Genomic DNA, 25,235 nt, shown 5'->3' with positions numbered 1-25,235 from the left:
AAGTGATCAAATGGTTTCACCGTGAACACTGAAACAGTTTTAAACCAGGGAAAAGAAAAATACAAGAAAAGACAAATAAGACCAATGGAATAGCATGAAGAATTCATGGAGAGACCTATACACATGGTCACGTGGTTGATGCAGGGCAGTGGGGAAAGGGAGTGGACTGTTTTCTTGATAAATGAGCTAGATCGACTGAGTATCACATGGGAAAAATGAACTTTCTTCCTGTTTTTTTTCATTGCAGGCAAAAATTAATTCCAGGTGGGCAGATACTATCTTGAAATATTGCAGGTGAAATGATACAGTTTCTAGGTTAAAACTTAGAAGACTGTCTTTGTGACCTTGAGACAGTAAAGATTTCTTGAATACTCTAAAAAGCACTAAAAACAAAGCAAAAAGATATACTGAACCACACTATAATGATGTCAGTTTATAAAATGATTACATTGAAGGCAGAGATACAAGCTACAGAATGAGAGGAAATATTTGCAATACAGATATCCTCAAGAGTTTTAGTTTCACATGTATATATAAAATAAATAGGAAAAAAATCAGATAGCATTAAAAAAAAGTGGGAAAAAGGCATGAAAAGACATTTTCTGAAAGGAAATGTTCAAATTGCCAATTGACATAGAAGAGGTATTCAACTTTATAGGTTCAACTTCCAATTGAAACCAATTTAGGTAGCATTTCACAATCACATGAATGGTAAAAATGAAAGAACAATTCCAGGTGTTGGTGTTAATGTGGGTCAACCACATTATCTAGACTCTTGGTGGAGTACTCATTGATTTAAGTATTTTGAAACACTATTTGACTGTACATAGAAAAGATGAATATGTGCATGCTTAAAGACTCATATACCAAAACAAATGTTTACATAAAATCACCAAAAATGTGCAAAAACATGCCTGAAAGTATGACTTTTAATAACCCCAAACTGAAACTAACTCAAATATCATTCAATAGTAGAATGAATACATCAATTATGATATTTTCACACAATGGCAAAAGGAGCCAGCACATGCTGTGTTAATCCATTAAAATAAAGCTAAAATACAAGAAAATGCAAACTATATATTAAATATTAGCATAGTGGCTGTTCTTGAAGGGGCATAAAATGAAATGTTTTATTTGGGGATTGGCTACATGGCATGCTCACCTGTAAAAATTCATCAGCTGAGCATTTGGATGTGTCTCACACTTTAGCAAAATTTACATTTTAAGAAAAATTGCCAACAAAACAATTAGTATGCTTATATCAAATTACCTAGTAACTGAATTAAAACATGACAATTTTTAAAAAGTATAATATAAATGTGATTGCTAAGAAACTGGACTTGCCTCGAGCTTCTGTATGTGTTGAAGTCTGGAGATGTAGGAAGGACACAGGTTCCAATCATGTTTCATTCTTTGAATTTCCTGATCTCTGACTTGGCCCTTCCAGTAAGCCTTTCCCTTGACCCCTCTTGGTGGCTGTCTGATCTGGGTGCTCCCATCCTCAGCTTCCTGCCTGACTCCAGCTTGGCTCAGCCCCAGTGCAGGACTCCAGGTCCCCGCCCCCTGTACTGACCTTCTGCCTGAAGTGACCCATGGCTTCAGCTCCCCAGTGTTTGACCCACACCAGCAGTCTCTGATAAGTTTCCAACCTGAGCTGATGAAATCAGGAAAAATAAAAAAATATCAATGAAGTTTTATTTTGTGGACAATAGTAGCTTTTCCTCTCCATTCTGAATTTTATAAAGCTACCAGAAACAAAAAGCATACAATATCCATCACAGAGAAAAAGTAAGATAAGATGTATAAACTCAAATGCCCCAAAGGCCAGGCAGATTTTAAAAGATTAAATTTTTATATAAAATTAATATTTTTCTATTAAAAGTAACATATATGCTTTTTTCCCCTGTTTTTTTTCTCAAATTATATAGCTCTCAGCCTAAATTTGTGAAACAGAGAAATAATGTTTCCTATATATACAAACATTAACAATAAAATTATTCATGGCATTTCCTTTTAGGGCTGCATGGACCATAGTAAGGTATAAAGCCCCTGCCTTGTCTAGAGCAGGTAGCTGCTATCCTATGGCACTTATATGATAGATACTACAGAGAAATGCAGAGCTAATACAAGAAGAGATAGAACCTGTGTTTATAGGTAAAATCGCCTGGCTTGTGTATTCGACTTAACACTTTGAAAGACTATGAAAGTCAAATAAAACAAGTTGTCTGTAACATCCCCCAAAGTTGCATATTCAAGATCTCTTCATTAAGGAAATTGCAGAGGAATACTCCTGATGAAAATAACACAGATCCTAGTGTGATGCACAAGTCTTGGACCAGACAAGGAAGAATCAATGTCAACCGCTTTTTCTTAATTGAGACACAGAACCAGGTTTATGCAGGCAGACCCAATTGTTCATTTACTCAATACTCCAATAAGCATTTATTGGGCAGCTGCTTTCCAGATGTACTTCAATTTGTTTCCAAATCATTTAATTATTTTCAGAGGGCAACAAAGTAAGAGCAAATTCACAAACCAAGGACACTTTTGCTGGAATGACAGGCTCAGACTTAACATTCAGAACTATGACTCCTCTCTGGGAAAACTTTCCAGCATCCATTTTAATGGTAGTTACTCAGGGATTAGTCGTGGAATCCAGAGAGAAATTAAAAGCCTCTGAAGACTGACCTTTCCAACTAAGGTCTTGTCATTGCTCAATTCAAATTTAAGATAGAAGCAAAAAAAAAAAAAAAAATCCACTAAACCACAAGCAGTTAAATAAATGAATTATTGCAAAATGATGTGCAGAAGTGGATAGCAATGAGGGCTGGAGACCTAAAGGCTAAGGGGAGATCCAAGAGCAAAATTGTGTACATACTGAAGTGGTCCCCATATTCCACTTCTCAGCTTATTTTTGTTTTAAGGGGAAAGGGACAAAAATAAAATAAAAGTCATTCCAACAAGCTTTTCTTTTTTCCTACCCCCCCACCATAGGAGTTGAAGGCATTACTTTTTGTTGTTGTTGTTACTATCTCTGGGGTCTAGTTTTTCCTTAAATATACAGGCTGATCTTTAATAAATATTTTTCTTCTCACAATATCACCCAAAGAGCCCAAACATCAATTATTTTAAATGACAGTAATTACGCTTTTATGCAACATCAGTTCTCCAGGCTACTCAGGGGATTCCCAGAGATATTGAAGCTGCCAATTGAACCCATGCTGAGTCCAGAGCCAATGTGAGTCCTTTCCTGGAACCAAAGTGCGTCTTTCTAAACTCTGTTTACAGAATTCAATTTCTTCTCTCTTCAGTTCCAGCAGACCTTGTGTCAGAGAAAAACGAGCACATTCTGGAGAAATCTCAAGGTCAAGATCATAGCATAGAAAGCCTTGTGGTTTATTCCTTCTTATCAACATTTTGTGCAGAGGAAAAAGAGCTGCTAAGTTTCCCTGTGTAATCAAACTCGTGTCTAACTTTTGGTGGGGGGTACTGGTGATTGAACTCAGGGACCCTCAACCACTGAGCCACATCTCCAGCCCTATTTTGTATTTTACTTAGAGACAGGATCTCACTGACTTGCTTTTGCTGAGGCTGGCTTTGAGCTTGTGATCCTCCTACTGCAGCCTGGGGAGCCCCTCAGATTACAGGCATGAGCCACTGAGCCCAGCACCCAATTTTGTTTTTCTAGCCCTCCTTCTCAGCAGATTAGGAATTGACATGCAGGATAAACTCTCCCAATGTGCCCATCACTTCCCAGGCCCATCTTCCTTTCTCCATACCTGCCTGTGTGGCATCCTCTTTGCTGATTTGTGGATTCAGAATAGTGCCTTGGTGAGCAAGTGAGCCTCTGCCTCCTAGATTTCACAACTGACATTCACTAGAGGAAGATTGTCTCTGAAGGTCACCTAGTATGATGTAATAGTCCTAGATCTGGAGTCAGAATACTGGTTAGATAAAGCCATCTCAATAATTTCAGTTTCCTTATCTATATGATGAGGATAAATATCAATACCATAGGGTTTCAGTAAAAATTATATCAAGTGAGGAATATAAAATATCCCAAATAAAGGTTGAAATTATTTTATATTATTGGTGTTTTTTTTAGTTATACATGGCAGTAGAATTCATTCTGATGTAATTACACAGGCATGGAATATCTCTTATTCTAATTAGTACCCCAATTTTTAGGGATGTACACAATGGTGGGATTTATTATGGTGTATTCTGTTAGAGTCTGTAAACAAGTCTGGATGGCACCTGGCAAAATGCCAGAGGGAGTGGTTTGTGAAGTAACACCAGCGAGCCATTAAGTGTGGAGATTTCTTATTGGTTGACTGATGTATCTAGTTTATGCTAATTAAGATAAGCTGTGTGGAATGTATAAATACCACTCCTGTCCTACAATAAACGGCTCCTACTCCTGCTGTATCAATGTACACAAGTTGTTTGTCACCCCCCGGCTATTTTGCTGCAGCCGTACTGCGGCAGTATTCATATAAGTACATAGAAAAATTATTTTGGATTCATTCCACTGTCTTTCCTCTTCCTATCCTACCTCCCTTCCCTTCATTCCCTTTTGTCATATCTACTGAATATTTATCCCCCCCAATATGAGGGTTAGCTTTCACATATCAGCAAAAATTCGACCTTTGGCTTTTAGAGACTGGCTTATTTCATGTAGCATGATAATCTCCAGATTAATTCATTTACTTGCAAATATCATAAAGCCATTCTTCTTTAAGGCTTCACTGTGTATATATACACCACATTTTCTTTATGCATTCATCTGTTGAAGGACACATAAGTTGGTTCCATAGCTTAGCTATTGTGAATTGAGCTGCTATAAACATTGATGTGGCTGCCTCAATGAAGGTTGAATTTTAATTCCTGAAAGAAATTTTATTTTGAACATTAATTTCAATGTATACTGTCTTATTTGCAAAACTTCAAGAGAATAGGCAACCTGAATTGTTTATCAACATATGTCTATTTTTGGTTTGAAAAAGATTGAATACTTTATAATATTAGCACTAAGCACATGTTACTTTGCCAAAATATAGGTTCCAAGTTGTGTTACTAGGAATACATCACAGGAGAACCCAAACACATTTTTATCCTCCCAAGGAACACATGAACAGTTTGAAATTTCAAATTCAGAAAACTAATATCAGCTTCAAAACAGACAATTTTTCTCACTAAAAATACTATTGTTTTAAAAAATCTAGACATTGAGAAATCTGAAAAGTGGTAAATTATAATTTTAAATATTCACCTTGGTCTATTTGTCTCTCCTATGGTTAAATGGTTATGGGATCTGGACAGGCTTCCTCCCAGAATCAAGTAGCATTATCTGAGGAAGATAAAGCCCACTCACTGTCTTAAAAGACTTAGAGTTTGTACTATCCACTGAGAAAATGCAGGGAAAATGGTATGTATGTACTTTACAGAAAGTTTCTATTGAAGTACAACATACCTAAAGAAAGGTGTGTATATCATAAACGTAGAGCTCAATAAATTTTCACAAACCCATCACACCCATGGAACAATGTAACTTGTACCTAAATTAAAAAATAATAAAAATAACAGAATTACATCAGCATTTCAGAAACCTCCTCTTCCCCTTCCCTAGGGATAACCTAACAGTATAATAGAGAATGTGTTAGTCAGCTGTTTCACTTCTGTGACTAAAAGACCCACCCATAAAAATTGTAGAGGAGGAAAAGTTTATTTGAGGGCTCACAGTTTCAGAAGTCTTAGTCCTTTAGAAGGCCAGCTCCATTCCTTGGGGCTTGAGGTAAGGCAGAACATCATGGCAAAAGAGTGTGGCAGGGGCTGGGGCTTTGGCTCAGCGGTAGCGCACTTGCCTGGCATGTGTGAGGCACTGGGTTCAATTCTCAGCACCACATATAAATAAATAAATAAAATAATGATCTATCAACAATTTTAAAAAATACTTAAAAAAAAAGTGTGGCAGAGGGAAGCAATTCACATGGTGATCAGAAAGCACAGATAGTACACTCTCCAGGTATAAAATATATACCCATAACCACACCCCCAATGAACCACTTCCTCCAGCTATACCCCACCTTCCTCCAATCACCACTTAGTTAATCCCATCAGGAATCAATTCACTGATTAGGCTAAGGCTATAATCCAATCATTTCTCCTCCAAACCTTGCATTGTCTCGAACATGAGCTTTTGGGGGACACCACATCTAAACAATAACAGAGTTTCATTAGACTTTATAAGTTAAATAAAGTGGCTCATAATAGTATACACTTTTTTGGGGGGGCTGACTTTTTTTGCTCAATACTCTGTGAGCCTAATCCATATTTTTGCATGTATCTTTAGATCAATGTAGTATTTCATTGGTACATTGCAGTGTGTTTATCTATTGTGCTGATGGGTATTGGAGACCCCACATCCCATTTGGGGGCTTTTACAAATAGTGCTGCAATGAAAATTCTAGTGACTGTCTTTTGGTGAACATATACATGCATTTGTGTTGGTTACACACCTAGAAGTGGAATTACTAGATCAACAAATATGCACATATTTGAGTTTAGTAAGACCTCTGCAAAGTGGTTGTACTAAAATATATACTTATTTGCAGTATATGAGAATTTTGATTGACCTACATACTTACTAATGCTAGCTATTGCCATTCTTTTTTTAAATTAGTGATTCTGATGAGTATGTAGTATTATTATATAGAAATTATATATGTGTTTATTTTCAAACAAATTTATTTGTATGAAGGAAAAATGATATGTTAACCTGGCTCTGAAGAAGTATAATAAAAGAAGTAAATTTTAGTATGAAGAATCGAGTTCCCACAGAGATGAGCTGCCCATATATTCTACACAAAGTACAGACATACTTGACCACTGAATAGCTATGAGTTATAGTTCATAGCTTAGAGCTTTTCAGACCAAAGCTCAAAAGAGTTGAAGCCACGAATAAGAGGAATGGCATACCTACTGTTTGCTAGCAACCTTGTAAACAGAGGCTGGTCTTCTTTCCCAAGGGCTGGGGGATAGAGTGGGTAGACAGATCACCACAAAGTCATCAGAAAAATTAGAAACTCTCAAATTTATGGACTCTATGATTATGAGACCTCTATGAAACTCATCATCATTATAAACTTTCACTCTATTAGTGTACTTGTTGAGCATGAAGTCTGGAATCAGGCTGGCAGTATTTTACTCCTGGATCTACCATTTACTAAGTATCTAACCTTGCCTAAGTTTACTCTGTGTATTTCAGGTTGCCCAGATATAAAATGTTAATAATAATAATATCTACTTAAAAGGAATAAATGTGAATCAAATGAGAATTACATGTGAGCTCAATAGGATAAGTATTCTTAAATCAGTGCCCTAGCACATGGTAGACATTTTATAAATATTTACCATTATTTTATATTATTGTGTCCTAAAACTATATTACCTAAGATAACTTTCCAATAGTCTTTAAAATTCTGGCATCACGTATGGATGGATTCTTTTTCTGGAAAATTCTATGGGCAAAGGAGGAGAAGTTACAACCTTTGGTCAAATCAGGAGCCATGAATTACCAGGTTGGCTATGTTGACCAGTATGACCTCTGGGATTCTTTAACCCTGAGATAAGATCAGGAGGTGAACCTTAGAATACGAGACTGGTTTTATATCTGGGTTTGAAAACTTTTAATCTTGGATCTTCTTATATTTTCCTGTTTGGAGATGGAATAGACCAGGTGACCAGACAGAGAGGACCTATCCTAGGGGAACATATTGGGTCAATTGGGGTATAAAGTTGCTAACCAGTTATATCTTGTTAGGATGCATTGTTGACATAATAGAAAACTCAGCTCAACATGGATTAAATGATAAAGGGAAATTAATTGTCCACGGATAGTCAGGCTTCTGGCACATTTTGCCAATGTTCTCATCCTAATGTCTCTGAAATTATTTCAGTGAGATCCTCTTCCATGCCTCAGGGTGGCTGCCAGAAGAACCTTGGCTACTGCATGATTTCTGTTCACATCCAAAGAAAGAGACAGAAACTTTTCCTGTAGCCACTAACCCAAAGTTTGAGGTAGCACCATAACTGTACCTGCCTCAAAATTGACTGAGGCAAGTGATGTGGTGAAGAAAACAGAAATAATCAGAATGACCCAATAGAGCCAGGGTATACCACAAGATGGAGCAATGATTGGAGAATTGTGGAATAAAGAGCTGTGTTGGAGCACTGAGAGATAGGATGAAAGTCCATTATATATCCACGAGGAAATGTCTAAGAGTCAAAAAGTAAAGAAAGGATAAATACTGGGGTCCCATAAAGATTACACCTGAGATTTAACCTGTTCATACAATGATTTGGAAGAGAGAACCTATTTTGGAGATGGGAGGAACCCTTCAATTTCCTGATTATGTTAATTTATTCTTGTAGCTAAACAAAGTGTGGATAAATGATATCAATGCCACACTGAGGAGTAAGCAGACAGATAGTATATTGGTTTCTAATATGCCAGACTTTTTAGGCTCTGCATATTGGAGTTCCCTATGTCTAGAATGCCCTTCCCTCCATCTGTTCTTTTGGAAAACTCTTGCACATTCTTCAATACTCAATTTAAACATCATCATTTACCTGAAACTTTTCCTGATTTTCCCAGGGAGAAATAGTTACTTCCATCTCTGTGTTTTATAGTAGTCTCTATGCCTCTAACATAGCACTTATCCCACGTATCCTTCAACATCTGTGTAAATATCACCATTTATATGAAACTTTGCCTGGTTTTCCAGAGGAGAAATAGTCATTTCCATTTCTGTATTATTGATATTTTTAAGTAGTTAATATTGTTAGGTACTAACTCTATGGACTATCTAATTACTATAATGGCCACAATAACCATTTATGGTAAGCATAGTTTTATTCCTATTTCATAGATAAGGAAACAAGCTCAGAATCAATTAACATAGAATAGTCTGAAAAACAAAATAACTTTTTAGTTTGGAAAAATCAAGTCCAAGAGAGATATGACCCAGGTTTACTTGCCAAGACCACAAAAGGGAGTGGATAAGTGAGAACTGATTTCACTAAACAAATTTTCAAACATGAGCCCAGGGTCATGGGGACACTTGTTAGAACTTCAAGGAACTAGTCATAGGCAATCCTGTACCACAAAAGTCCAGATGAAAAAGTGTGGATGATTCAGTTAAAATTAATCACACACAAAAAAAGTCACTTAAGACCTTAAAGAGGACAGTTGGACATCTTTCACAAGATGTAATAATTATTAGTTATTTGGAAAGATAAAACAAAAGATAACTTGTCACAACAGTTAGTAATAAGGAGTCTACTATATCCAAGGAATAATGCATGATAGAAAACAGATTCAGAAGTGTAGATATATTTTTAAAAATCACCCTTGGAAGCTGGAAAGACTGAGGGTCATCCCATGTTCTTAGTATCTTGCCTTGTTTCAAATTTAGGACTGGATGAATCAGAGCTCTGAGACATTGTGACATTTCTTTAGTTCCAGCTTGGTTATTTGGAAGCTATATGAGCCTAGACCCCTTATAAAACAATGACTACCATACCTCCTCCATTGGGTTATGAAGATTAAACATGAGTAATGCAAATGATTAAAACAACATTTTTTTTTCCCTTCAGTTTTGTAGGTATCATAAAATCAATGGTAGGGGTAGATTGGTTCAGTTTGACAGTGCATAAAAATAGTGTAGCTAAGAGCTGCTTTAAATCCAATCTCAGAAAAGTAAAGACTCCTTTCAAAGGGGCAGAGAGGGCAGTTTTGCCTGGGACTTCTGAATTGCCCCCTCTTATGCATCTGGAGGTGGTCTCTAGATTACAGAAGACTGGATAAATTAGCATAAATCAGTTGAAGAAAGACTGACCTGATTCTCCCCAGACATTGCTGTATAATGAAAGAGAAGCAAGTGAATATTTCAGTAAAGCATTCTATGAGCTCAGGAAATTTTTCTATATTTTTAAAACCTTTAAATAATTTCTGGCACCTAACCTACTCCCTTGGATCTGTACCTGGTCAACTGTACCCATTGGCTTTACAAATGATACAGATCGATTCCTATGGCAAATGATTCTAAAACTCTTTAATTATAGACCTGTCTGCTCTTAACTTGCTGGAGTAACTGATAAAAGAAGCCAGAAAGTCTAACTAGAAAGGAAACCTCATTATAAATAGGCATCTCATGTAATATTCAAGAAAAAGTCTGGTATTAATACTCCAAATGGAAATGACATACTTTATGTCTTTAGTAGATAACAAGGGGTGCTTAATACATTGAACTAACCTTACAGGTGTTGCTAATCCTGCTTCTTTTATTTAGTTAGCTTCCTCCTGGGAGAAACTGAACTAACACATCCTGAATTTCTATTATGTATGCTGCTGTTTATTATTCCACTCACCTTTCATTCATATTCTCACTTAAGAATCTTAGCAATATTGCAAATTAAGTACTATTGTCTATATTTTGTGTTTGACGGGGATTAAATATTTTTAGTTACAGATATTGATAACCCATCCTCTGTCTTCCAGACTTTAGGAATTCAATATTTCATCATTTGTCATTTCTCCTTCCTCAGTTTTCCAGGAGAGGTCCTGAAGCTGCACACTTACTTGGCTCTGATTAATAGGCAGAATCTGGGGGTGATGGATAGAAAGACCTGAAGTCTTCTAAGGGTCTAAGAGTTGTCTAGTATTTCATCTTTGAAGAGGGGAGGGAGAGCTGCTGGAGAATGAGGAAGAAAACATTTGAACTGGACAAGGAAGAACTGAGGGAGGCTGGCCAATGAAGGAAAAGGCTTAGAGAGCATTTGACGTTGAGTTTGCAGGGAGAGAAAGACTTGGCAATTTCAGAGAAGTTGAGAGGCTCAAAAAGGTTGGAGAGAAGAATATTTTTAGAATGTTTTCAGAAGTGTTGGTGTAGGTTCAAAATGCATTCTCTTTGAATATTCTTTGAAGGAGTCCAGTAATTACTGTAGACCATCACCCACATTCTCTGCACAGAGATTATACTTTGAAAAAAATAAAAGACCAGTTTCATTGGATTATACACATATGAGGGGATCAGAATCAGAAAGATAAGTAGTATGCCCAGGGCATGAATCTAGCAAGAGAAAAAGCTAGGATTTGGTAACAGACCTACCTGGTAATAATACTGTATTTTTTCCCATTGTACACTGAGAATTATCCCTTCATCATTTACTTCTCTCCAAATAACTGATGGCCAACAAGTAGAAAAATTTTCAACTTTTACAAATTTTTAAGGCCGGGGCATTGATTCAGCACTTTTTTTTTTTTTTTGAGAGGAGAGAGAGAATTTTAATATTTATTTTTTTAGTTCTCGGCGGACACAACATCTTTGTTTTGCATGTGGTGCTGAGGATCGAACCCGGGCCGCACGCATGCCAGGCAATCGCGCTACCGCTTGAGCCACATCCCCAGCCTGATCTAGCATTTTTCAACAACCCCAATCCCACTGGTTGAGAGTTGCCCAGGATTCTGCCTCCCTATTCTTCCATATTGTACCTGATTGCCCTGAGGCAAACTCCTGTAAGTGTGAAATTTACATTTTTCTGCTTCTATCTTCTTCTTTTCTTTAGCACTCTATATTCACAGCCTTAATAAAGAAGGAAGAAGTCTAATATCTTGATCACTTTTCACTGATGACCATGTTTCCCAATTGAGATGGAATACTGAATAGTCAGCCAGAGAAAACAAGATGAGACTAAGCTTCCACCTTACCTTTTTCTTGTTGTCCAGGGCCATTGGACACTCCTCTGAAGACGGGATCATAAACCACACTCCATCTCAGTGGCCTCCTGAATCTTATAAGTGTACCTCAGAATGCTACTCAGATGTTCCTTTTAGTTATTCATTATATTTTTGAATAAAGTGTATTAACATAAAAATACATTAATAACTCTAAAATAAGAAGATGGCACATTCTGAGCCATCATGAATGCCCATGCCCTGGGAACACTAATTCAAATGAACAACGTGAGCTCCTGAAGGACATGTTCCCCAAGGACATGGTTCTCTCATGAAAAAATTACCCAAGTCTTTCACAGTCCCAAAAGAAACTAGGCAGGGTCATCAGGTAGAGGAACTACACAAAGGGGGAAATCTTCCTCAAGATTTGGAAATTGTTTTCAGTAAAGCATGGAAATTTCCTACAGGATTCAGGTGTTTCTGATTCTCAATCTTAAGATTTAATAGAGGCCAGACATCTGTCAAGCTTGGTATACACTTATACAGTGGTCACAAAAATGTCAGGTTGGACACAGAGGCTGATGATAAATGGCCATCAAAAGGACCTAAAATAGCACAATACAACACACATTTCTTACTTTACAACACTTCAACTCTCCACAAGGTCTCCGTGTTCCAATCAGTGAAACTCAAATAACCTGGAAGCTCTCAAATACAAAGGCAGCCCATTTGGAGAAACTTGAGTTCACATGTGGAAGTAGAACTCTATAAGGGAATAGGCACTTCAAAGTGTGGGCTCTGAATGTTCTCAGGGCTTCTCTATTATTCTAGTAGTTATCTTATCCCAAATTCCTCCTGGTCACTGGCAACCATCACGTTGTGGACTATGCTCATTCCCTGTGAAGACAAATATAAGATCAAGTATCCTTTTACTATTTGTTCCTGTCTCAATGACTCACAAGTGTGCAGGCTGTTTGGCTTCCAATTGCAGCTGGGATTTGCATATCCAATAGCTCCCTGGACTTGTTCATGTACAATTCTCTACAGTATCCTATAATCTTGGGATGTATAATTAAATCCAAACACAGCTGTCCTTTTCTTTCAGTTTGAGATTCTGGTGAAACCACAGATGTTTCTGGTCCTCAAGCTGAAGAGGGGGAGATCTGAAGGATTTATCTAAAAGGATGTGGAAGCAGCAGAAGGTAGAAAAGATCCAGGATTCTCCCTTATGAGGCATTAGTTTCCGGACTACTTTTGCATTCTGATTCCAGAAAGATGTGATCACTGGAAATTGCTTGTATACACTAATGTTTGCTGACTGACAGCACAAACGAACACAACCATCTGCAAGAGAATGCCAAGCTTCAATGGACTATCTACCCACCAACTATGGAGGGTCCCTTCTCCACACACATTCATCTATATTGCCTTATTTTATGTTGGCAAGTGATAAGAAGATTCAACTCGCTACCCATTCATTTTTGGTGTACATTAACAGTAGCTACTAATATAAAATAAAATAAGCACTGGAAAAATTAAAAACTATTTGGATTCAGAGGCAAAAGGATAAAATTGGCAAATTTTATCCTCAACAAACAAGATTTACGCTGAGAATCTTTGACCTATGCTTGGGGTTCAGTCTGCTTACAGTGCTTCTTCAAGCTCCTTGTCACCAGAATAGGGCCGGAGATGTTATTATTTAATATTGAATATTTCCTCCCCAGATAGGTGAGGAGACGAGTATTGACTTGAGGTGAAAAGTCTTGGCAATTCAAAAAGCAAAAATTTTCTGTTCATACTGTATTGAAAAACTTTTAAAGTTTTACTGTCTTAAACATTCTTAAATAATTTAAACTATCAAATGCTACTGTCAGAACTAAGAAGATCAATGTGACTCTAAAATACCAAGGTTCTATTTTGCAGGAAATTTCCCAATACACAAGCAGAAATGAGCTTCTTTCTATTTTTTAATTTCTTTGATGAGTTGGATCTCAGGAGCCCAGTGGTGGCCATCCTCCTCCTCACCATACACCAAGTTATCACTGTTGTCACTGGTCTGTTTATAGACTCCTTCCTTTTGTTTACATTAATTTATTGAAAGTTTCTTTAATTCATTCATTGAATTCATGTTGCCTTGACTTCACCTGTCCTAGAACTAGAACTAGCTCCTTAGTGTGCATTCCCCATATTTTACTTCTTCACTCTCTCAGTGATAGACTAGCAACTCCATTCCACCATGAACAATGCCAAGATGAATATTACTATATATGTTCCCTTTTGGACCTGTGTCCAAATGTGAGCCTAAGCCAAGAAAATGAATTCTGAGTCACAGAATATGAATATACTCCATTTGAACTGGATGCCAGCTTGCTCCCCAGAATGGCTGTCCCCATGTGTGTTAACCAAAGGGTTCCTTTACCCACATCCTTGCCCACTCTTAACATCATCCAATTTTTGACAATCTAATATGTAAAATGATAGTTTATGTTGTTTGTGTTTCTCTGATCATTAATGCGTTAGTTCTTTACAGGTTTTTGTTTCTCTTAATTAGTTTGGTGTACTTTTTTTCTGTTATCCTAGTATTGTTTTTCTTGCTGATTTTCAGAACTTCTTATGTGTTCCAGATATTAATAATTTGCACATTTTCAATGCCAAACCTTCTTATAATCAGTCTTATTTATGAATTGTTTATAATACTCATTTAATATTTCTCAATGTATATTGTACCAAAAGTAATTCTTTTTTCATTGTTATATTTAAATCTTTTCATTCTTGATAAGACTTACAAATAAATAAAAATGTTACTTGCAATAGAATAAATGTAGAGAACCAGAATCCAACAAATGTATCATTTCTCCATCAAATAACTTCTAAGTTTAATGCAAAATATCATCAGATGGTTTTTAGGAACTTAGCAGCATGATTCCAATGATTCATCTCTGTCACTAAACAGAATAGAGTAGTTGGAGGGGGGAATTAAAATAGTGAGAATTAACCTCACAGATACAAAAATACACTTACAACTAACAGAAAGGAAAGAGAGAGAGACGGGAAAAAAAGGGACACTGATCTATGACTGAACAGAAATACCAGTAATTAAGAATGACTTAAGTATATGTAGTCATATATATGTTAAAGGAAATCAAGTGCAAGTCATTATGTAAATGGGATTGAGAGGTGGTGTAGCAAATGCACTGTTGGGTGCCTGGACACTGCTCTGGCTCCACCCCACTTCATGAGCCTGCGTGGAACCCACCACTCTGGCTCCCCATCAACCAATGCAGGGCTGCCCTGGCTGCCTCCATCTTGGGACACTGATACTACTGCCATATTCCCCTCCATATGGTAGCCTGCACCTGGGGGCACTGGACAGGGTCTGGAGACAGTCACCCACCACACACCACAGTGCTACACCTCTGAACGTGCCACACAATGCCACCACATGGCCCACCCTTGCATACCTATCTCTGAAAGCCGTAGCCATCTTGGGTTACCTCTACTGCCACTATTGCCATCTTTAGATGGGGCAACTCCCATCTTGGGACACTGACTGGGGCCTAGTTCCCCAACCCCCACCCCCTCACAGTCACTAACCCAGCACAGTGCCTACAGCTACATGGCTGGCCCCCATCTGCCTGACACAGAAAAGCTCTCTGCAACAGGTGCACAGGCCTCAGAACTCAGCCTACATGACCTCCAGAGAGACAGGCTCTTCATTGGGAAGTAGAAAGGGAGAGGGTGTGAGTGATAGAATTCAGAGACTAAATTAGAGACCAGAAATTGTGGGCTCTACAGGCAACCTAAGGGGCTAAGACCAGGTGTCCACATCACACAAGTGGGCTCCAAAGGGAGGTTCTTGGGGTGCAGTCTTCCAATGGGGGCCAGCAAGTACTATACTCCACCTCCAGGAGTTCTGCCTCCAAGACCAACCCTCCCACACTAATAACCTTCACCACCCTGTGGGTGGAGATACCAGCAAACAACAGACAATCCCACCTATGGATGAGAAGGGAAGCTGGAAAGATACTGAACTCAATCAGAAACAATAATTTTTACTTCAAGATTTTTCCCTTGCTCTTTTCCTGTCCTCATATCTCCAACTCTTAGCAAATACAAAAAAAATAGAGATACTACTCTGCATTATATCGGATCATAATGAGATGAAATTAGAAATTAAAGATAAAATAAATAATAGAAGCTACTCCAATACCTGGACACTAAATATTATGCTATTGAATGAACAATGGATTACAGAGGACATCTAACAAGAGATTAAAAAATTCTTAGAGGTAAATGAGAACACTGATACAATATATCAAAATCTCTGGAACACTATGAAGGCAGTGTTAAGAGGAAAGTTCATTGCATTAAGTTCATTCCTTAAAAAAAGAAAAAGTCAACAAATAAATGACCTAACATACATCTCAAAGCCCTAGAAAAAGAAGAACAAATCAACACCCAAAGTAGTAGAAGACAGGTAATAATTAATTTCAGAGCTGAAATCAATGACATTGAAACAAAAAAAAATTAAAAATCAACAAAATGAAGTTTGTCTTTTGAAAAAAAAATAAAATTTATAAACTCTTGGCCAAGCTAACGAAGAGAAGGTGAAAGAAATATCAAATTAATAAAATTCATGATGAAAAAAAGAAATATCAACATGGACACTATTGAAATACAGAAGATAATTGGAAACTATTTTGAAAATTTATACTCAAATAAAATAGAAAATCTTGAAGACATCAACAAATTTCTAGTCATATAATCTACCCAAACTCAAACAGGACAATATACACAAGTTAAACAGAGCAATTTCAAGCAATAAAATAAAAGATGCCATCAAAAGCCTACCAACAAAGAAAAGCCCAGAACCAGAAGAATTCACAGCTGAGTTCTCCAAGATCTTCAAAGAAAAACTAATACCAATACTTCTCAAATTATTCCATGAAGTAGAAAAGGAGAGAATCCTTCCAAACTCATTCTATGAAGCCAATATCACTCTGATACCAAAACAAGACAAACACACATCAAAGAAAGAAAACATCAGACCAATATCTCTAATAAACATAGATGCCAAAATTCTCAATAAAATTCTGGCAAATCAAATACAAAAACATAATTAAAAAATAGTGGACCACAATCAAGTGGGGTTCATTCTAGGGATGCAAGTTTGGTTCAACATAAGGAAATCAATAAACATAATTTACCACATCAATGGACTTAAAAATAAGAATCACATGATCATTTCAATAGATGCAGAAAAGCATTCGACAAAATACAGCACCCCTTCATGTTCAAAACACTAGAAAAACTGAGGATAATAGGAACATATCTCAATATTGTAAAAGCTATCTATGCTAAACTCAATGCTAACATCATTCTAAATGGAGAAAAATTGAAATAGTTCCCCCTAAAAACTGGAACAAGACAGGGAAGCCCTCTTTCACCATTTCTATTCAATATAGTCCTAGAAGATCTGGCCAGAGCAATTAGAAAAAATGAAAGAAATTAAAGGGATATGACTAGGAAAAGAAGATTCAAACTATCACTATTTGCTGACAATGTGATTCTATACCTAGAGGATCCGAAAAATTCCACCAGAAAACTTATAGAACTAATAAATGAATTTAGCACCCCCCCCCGCCAAAAAAAAAAAAAAAAGAAATAAAAGAAAAAGCCTTCTGATTGATTGGCCTAGGCCAGGTGAGAAAGGTGAAGGACATGATGCAACGTTGCCTGAATATTCCAAAATGCTGGTGGCCTTTCAGGAATTGGAATGCATTTAACAAGTGACATGGCTTCCAAATTCTTGCCTCTTAAGCTTCCATGTTGACAACATTGTATTATCAGCTTCAAAGCTTAAACTGAGATCTACTAACAATAAAAGTTAAGGAGGAGAATAAATAAATAAATTCAGCAAAGTAGCAGGATATAAAATCAATGCCCATAAATCAAATGCATTTCTGTATATCAGTGATGAATCTTCTGAAAAAGAAATTAGGAAGTCTATCCCATTACAACAGCCTCAAAAAAAAAAAAAAAGAAAGAAATACTTGAGAATCAACCTAACAAAAGAGGCGAAAAATCTCTACAATGAAAACTACAGACCACTAAAGAAAGAACTTGAAGAGGACCTTAGAAGATGGAAAGATCTCCCTTGTTTTTGGATAGGCAGAATTAATATTATCAAAATGATCAGACTACCAGAAGTGTTATACAGATTTAATGCAATTCCAATCAAAATCCCAATGTCATTCCTCATAGAAATAGAAGAAGCAATCAGGAAATTCATTTGAAAAATAAGAGACCCAGAACAGCCAAAGCAATTCTGAACAAGAAGAGTGAAGTAAGAAGCATCATAATACCAGACCTTAAACTATATTACAAAGCTATAGTAACAATAACAGCATGGTATTGGAACCAAAATAGACTTGTAGACCAATGGTACAGAATAGAGAACACAGAGACAAACCCACATAAATACAGTTATCTTGAACTAGACAAAGATGCCAAAAACATACATTGGAGAAAAGATATCCTCTTCATAAATGATGCTGGGAAAACTGGAAATCCATATGTAGCAAAATGAAATTAAATCTCTGTCACTCTGCACAAAACTCAACTCACGTGCATCAAGGACCTAAGAATTAGGCCAGAGATTCTGCATCTAATAGAAAAAAAAAGCAGGCCCAAATCTACATCATGTAGGCTTAGGATGTAACTTCCTTAATAATACTCCTAAAGTGCAAGAAGTAAAATCAAGAATAGATAAATGGGATGGATTCAAACTTAAAAGCTTCTTCTCAGCAGAAGAAACAATCAATAATGCAAAGAGAGAGCCAACAGAATGGGAACATTTTTATCACATGCACCTCAGATAGAGCACTAATCTCCAGAATATATAAAGGACTCAAAACCTTAACACACACACACACACACACACACACACACACATACACACACAGACAACAACAACAACAAAAAAAAACCAACAATAAATAAATGGGCTAAGGAAATGAGCAGATACTTCACAGAAGATATACAATCAATCAACAAATATATGAAAAAAATGTTCAACATCTCTAGCAATTAGAAAAATGCAAATTAAAACTACCCTAAGATTTCATCTCACTCCAGTCAGAATGGAAATTATCAAAAAAATCAAGCAATAATAAGTGTTGACAAGGATGTGGGGAAAAAGGTATACTGATTCATTGCTGATTGCAAAATGGTACAACTACTTTGGAAAGCAGTATGGAGATTCCTTAGAAAACTTGGAATGGAACCACTATCCCACTCCTCAGTAAATACCCAAAAACTTAAAATCAACAAGCTATAATGATGCAGCCACCTTAATGTTTATAGAAGCTCAATTCACAATAGCTGAACTGTGGAAGCAGCCTAGATGCCCTTCAATAGAAGAATGGTTAAATTAACTGTGGTATATATTCACAATGGAATACTACTCAGCCTTAAAGAAAGAATGAAATTATTCTTTAAGGCCGAATAGGTAAATGGTTGGAATTGGAGAATTTCATGCTAAGCAAAGTAAGCCAATCCCCAAAAAACCAAAGGCCAAATGATTTCTCTGATAAGTGGATGGGGGAAGGGAAGAAGGGAGGAACTTTGGATTGAGTAGATGGGAGGGAAAGGGTAGAAGGGAGGGGAATGCCATTGCTGGATGCCACTGGAATCTGGCAGAGAAGGAGGGCTCTGAAGAGAGTGGCACAACTTGGGAGGCAAGTTGGCAGCCACTTGGTTGGAATGGGGTGTGAAGGGCTGAAGCTGTGGCTTCCTCGTCTCATTTGACTCCATAAAAAGCAGAGAAGAGAAAACTGAGTGAAGAAATCCACACTCTCATCTTTGTGGGAAGCAGTCAGTGAGGTGGGGAGAGGGGAAGAGGCTGAATTCAAAGCAGCCCTGAAATTGCTAACCGTGTTTTCTGGAGAGAAGTAATAGCCTAAAGAATTCTCTTTCAATGGTGGATATGACGTGAGTTCCTTTAAATTATTTTGTTGATTGTGTTTGGTTCTTAGTTCTCTTAACTGAATGAATATCAAGCAATATAAAGAAAGATTTAAAAAAACAAAGCCAGTGAAAACAGAAATCAGAACAAAATTAAGACTTAAAACACCTGTATTATCCAAAAATGTAAATAGACTAAAACTATCTATTGCAACATTAATTTAATACTACACAAGTTGATTTCTGGTCAAAAAATTTAAAAAGACTACAAGTGTCCCGTGTTTGAATAAGTGTCCCTCAAAGGCCAGAGTGTTAAAGGCTTGGTCTCTATCCCATGGTGCTCCTGGGCGGTGGTGGATTCTCTAGGAGGTGGAGCTTAGTGGAGGTCTTCTGGTCATCATAGGTGTTCCCTTGAAGGAGAATCTGGGATCCTAGTCCCTTCTCCCTCCTCTTTTTCATTTTCTGGTCACCACAAGGTGATTAGCTGGCTCTCTTAAAACTCCCACACTCTTCACCATGGTGTGCTGTCCCACCATAGACCTCAAAGTGACAGGGCCAGTTTGATCAGAGACAGGAAGCTCCAGGACCATTAGCCAAAATAAACCTTTTCTTCTTTTCAGTTAATCATTTCAGGTATTTGTTACAGCAACAAAAAGCTGACTAACGTACCTATATAATGATAAAAGTCTTGATCCTTGTAAATGGAGAGTACAATTGATATTCGTAATGCAAAATTGTGAGAAATGCAAGAAATAGAATTATATTTATGATTGATTATGTTAATTCACCTCTATTGACTCAAGACAGACTAAATTCACAAAGGGTGTGTTATGTTTTTAAATACAAAAATGTTCCTTCAAGAGGAATACAGCAATGTTCAGAGGTGAAAAGATTGAATTATGAGTGTTATTACTGTATCAGTGGATAAATCCATTTGATGGATTAATGATTTGAATGGACTATTGATTGATAACTGTAAGCAGGTGGATATGGCTAGAGAAAGTAGGTCACGGGGGTATGGCCTTGGACAATATCTGTACCTGGCCCCTTTCTCTCTCTTTCTCCCTCTCTCTCTGCTTCCTGGATGCCATGAGCAGAGCAACTTTCCTCCACCATGCTCTTCTGCCATGATGTTCTGCTTTGCCTCAAGCCCAGAGCAATGAAGTTGGCTGACCATGGACTAAACCTATGAAACCATGAGCCCCCAATTATTTTTTCTTCTCTAAGATATTCTTATTAGGTATTTTGGTCACACTGATAAATAGGCGACTCACACAATGAGAAAGGAAAATAATTTAATAATTTAAATATTTGCAAACACATACACATTCACAGAGTCTGCACATTCTTTTCAGTACCTATGGAGCATTCATAATAATAGACCATATGTTAAGCTACAAAAAAATAAAAACCACTCAATAAATTCCCCAAAATAGAAACACAACAGAGGGTGCCATTTCCATAACACAATACAACTAAAACATAAAAGTGAAACCATAAAAGAAGCTTATTAGCTGAAAGAAAAAAATCCTCTTCTTTGTTCAAATTTTAGATAAAAACAAAAAGTAAACCTAAATTACAAAATATCTAGAAAATAATTATGAAATAATTTACAACAGAATGAACCTATGGGGATATAGCTGCAACTTTGTAAAGAGAAGGGGGAGGGAAATGATGTTGAGGGATTCAGATATTTGGGGCTACATTTTATTAACCTGCTAATCTAAAGCAAAACAAATTTCAGATGGCTTGAAGAATCAAATGCATCTTAATAAAAAATTTGGAGAGAGAAAAGGGAGGATGATGAAATAGTTTAGAGCTTATAGACAGTCCCACTGAAAACAATTAGGAAAGAGATAAACTAGCAGAAAACATCTGTTTTCAGACATCACAGTGCTGCCAAAGTACAGTAATCAGAACCTAAGAGAAAAGTCATAGTCAAGGAAAAAGCACTACAACAGAGATGAGCCATCATTCTGCATCCATTTTCTTCTCCAGGGAATTTAGTACCAAAAGAGATTGTAGTTTAAGTAGAAGGCAGAGCCACCGACAAAGCTCTTGGCTTCTTCTATGTATTAGACTGACAACCATGGGCATCTCCTGAGAAAGAATAGATGGAGAACGGAGACCAGTGTTCTGTGGGCTTTCTCCTCAAGACACTTGTTAAATTCTGAAATTGCATATGAGAGGAAGCTAGGAAGTGGTACAGAAAACCTGTGGAAAGAGAGTGGCATTTGGGCAGTTTCAAAGTACTGACAAGACAACTAATAGAAGGCAGGACCCACCAGTAGTCAACATGCGATTTCAGTTAGGGCACTGGAAAGCCACATTCTAGGAGCAGGGTCCCTGAGTCATAAGGAATGGGCTTCTTGCCTACTTTAAAAGAGATTACTCATTAAGATTTCAGAGCAGAAATTGAGGTTTTCTTGAGAAGGAGTAATTCTGCTTCAAGACTGTAATGTGGAAATCCTTCCTGAGTTCCCAGACCACACTCAAGACTTAGAATTCAACTCTTGTCTGAGTTTCCAGCTTTCTGCTTGGCTAAGAGAGTTCAGATTTGCCAAGCCCACAAACCTGTGACTCAATTCCTTAAATCTCTCTTTCTTTTCCTCCCTCGCCTTTGTCATATGAAGATAAGATATTGTCTCAATAAACCCATCGCAAACGGAAAATATTGTAACTTGAATATGCATGTAATATACCTAAACTGCCAAATAATGTAGCTTAACCTAGTCTACCTTGAATGTACACAGACCATTTGCATTAGTCTCTTACAGTTGGACAGAATCAGCTAACACAATACTTGTTTTATAATGAAGTGTTTGGAATTTCATGTAATCTATTGATTATGGTACTGAAATTGAAAAACAGATGGCTCTAAAGGCACACTTTCATACCATTGTAAAGTAAAAAAATTGTCAAGTCCAGCCATCTACGTAAGGGACCCACTTTATATATAATATGTATAAAAAACTCAGCCACCAATACCAATAAGCCCGTTGCATAAAGAAGATCCCTTAAAATGTGTCTGAATTCTTAAGTACACAAATAATCGTATCTCACGATGGGAAACTTAGTATATCACTTATAACTTGTAAGCTCACTGAAGGCAACATTACTAAATGAGACTGGAAAATGCCATCATTTCAATATTAAGCTATTGTAAGCAGTGATTAAACAGATCAAATTGGGCATTTTAAAATTAACCTGTTTAACCAACCCATTTATTGCAGCAATTAGAAGACCAGCTGTAGATTTCATCAAATACAGCTGTTTAAACAGCTGCAATACCACAATGATTATTTTCAGATTGAATTGCTTACATTTTAGCCTCATTTATAAAACATTTTTAAAGTCTCCATTTATACCATACACAACATTCATTTTATCCAATGCAGTATCCCAAAGAATATATTGCAGGAATAGAAACAATTTAAGCTGAAAGGTCTTTAATTGTGACATAAGGAATGATCATATGGAATGCAGAAACTGAACTTGCATTGTGAAGCAAAATTTCCATAAAAATCATGAATTATATTAAAACTAGGAACAAAGGGCAAGGTATCTGTTTTTGTTTTTGTTTTTTTAAGTGTTGGGGATCAAACTCACGGTCAGGATTCCAACGATAATTTTAATGCATTTTTTTTTTTAGTTTTAGATGGACACAATATCTTTATTTTATTTGTTTATTTTATGAGGTGCTGAGGATCAAACCCAGTGCTTCATGTGTTCGAGGCAAGCGCTCTACCACTGAGCCACAATCCCAAACCCCAATTTTAATGTATTCTTGTTGAGCCAATACATAAAATTGTTTTGGAAGGCACCCATATTTTATTTTAAGCACTCCCATTTGTTTTTGCAGCTGTTATATAAACATGCAAATTATGGGAGGACCCCTCTAGGTCTATGCTCATTATGTCCTTTCTCTGCTTTCCCATCCTCCTCTCTCACTATCTCCTTGACCAACCTCTCATTGTCATTCTCATCTTCAATGTATGCAACAGGCCCTACTTAATAGACTTTTCAAATCAATTGAATTGAAATCCTCCATATTTTGAGCAACACACTAAGTTATGAATTGTCTCATTCTCAAAGGTTACGTTCAAGAAATGGAGTGTTAGCTAAAATGCATTTTCATAATATGCTGTTCTCAGTAAAGATTAGGGCTAGGGCTATAGCTAGAATGTAAACTGTGAAAACAAGGATTTATTTCTTATTATTTAGTATTTGAATTTTTCTCTGTAATTAAAATACAACCATATTTGTACTTAAATGACTCTACGGCAATGATCTTTATATTTACAAACATTTACAAGTTGTTCTAGTACATTTTGTGAGGCAGACATTGCACAGAATATTTGTAATATAACAGCTAAAATCCATTTATGAATTTAAAGACAACCCCAGTATGCTGTTGGGGGATCAGCACATTACAGAAAGGAAGCAAAGTTTGGCAGGATATTGTAGTCAAACACTGGGCAAATATTTTCAAACTTATGAAAAAGAATGAAGGCCCAACAAAATGTGGACAGATCCATCAAAGATGAATATAATATAACTCTAAGCAGTTAAGCTCCAAGCAAGGTATGACAGTCAAGTTTATGTGTCAATTTGACTGGGTCACATAGTGCCCAGATATTTATTTTGAGGTGTGTCTGGATAAGCTTAGAATTTAAATCAATAGACTGAGTAAAGCAATATGCCTTCACCAGTGTGCATGAGCATCACCCAAGTTGTGGGTTTAAATAGAACATAAATGTGGAAGAAGAGAATTCAAGCTGTTTGTGCATGACAGCTTGAGCTGAGATATCAGTCCTTTCCTGCCCTCAGACCAGGAGTTACATTGACTCTCCTCACTTAGGCTTTCAGACTCAAGTTAAAATTATACCACCAGTTCTCCAGCTGGCTGAATGCAGATCATGGGACTTCTCAACTTACATAATCACACGAGCCAACTCCTTATAATATCTATATTAAGTTGTATTTACTGTTTCCATATATATGTGTAGTTCTGTTTTTCTGGAGAAGCCTAATATACTCGATCAGGTAAGGCATATTCCAAGGTTGAATATTGTAGTATAAAAAAACAGTAAATATATAATGGAAAACTAAAGAGATGGAAATAAAATAGGGAGATACCCATTTCTAGATGGCCATTTTTGAATGTTTTCCTATAGTTGGCTTGGTCACATCCTCCAGACTTCAGGTTTTTACTTGTTCTCCAATCCAAGTAAGTCTCCCACTTCACACCTCCCATTGATCTTTGTCTTTCCATAATGTTTATATCAACCATGGAATATACCACAATCTAAAACTGTTTATGTCTTTTCCTTGGGGCTCCTCACTTGGCTGGGAGCTCAGTGAGGGCCACCATCTTGTTGATCTTATTCCCCACTTCTAACCCTTAGGAAGGTGCCCAGCATACCATTGCTGAATGACGGATTAGTTGGCTGAATAAATGAAGGAAAATAGTAAGAATTGAATTGGTTCAAGAGAAAAGCAATAGAGCATAGTGGATGAACTGGCAGTC

The sequence above is a fragment of the Marmota flaviventris genome, chromosome 4 (assembly GCF_047511675.1).
Source record: "Marmota flaviventris isolate mMarFla1 chromosome 4, mMarFla1.hap1, whole genome shotgun sequence".
NCBI lineage: Eukaryota > Metazoa > Chordata > Mammalia > Rodentia > Sciuridae > Marmota > Marmota flaviventris.
This window is presented reverse-complemented; position numbering follows the sequence as displayed.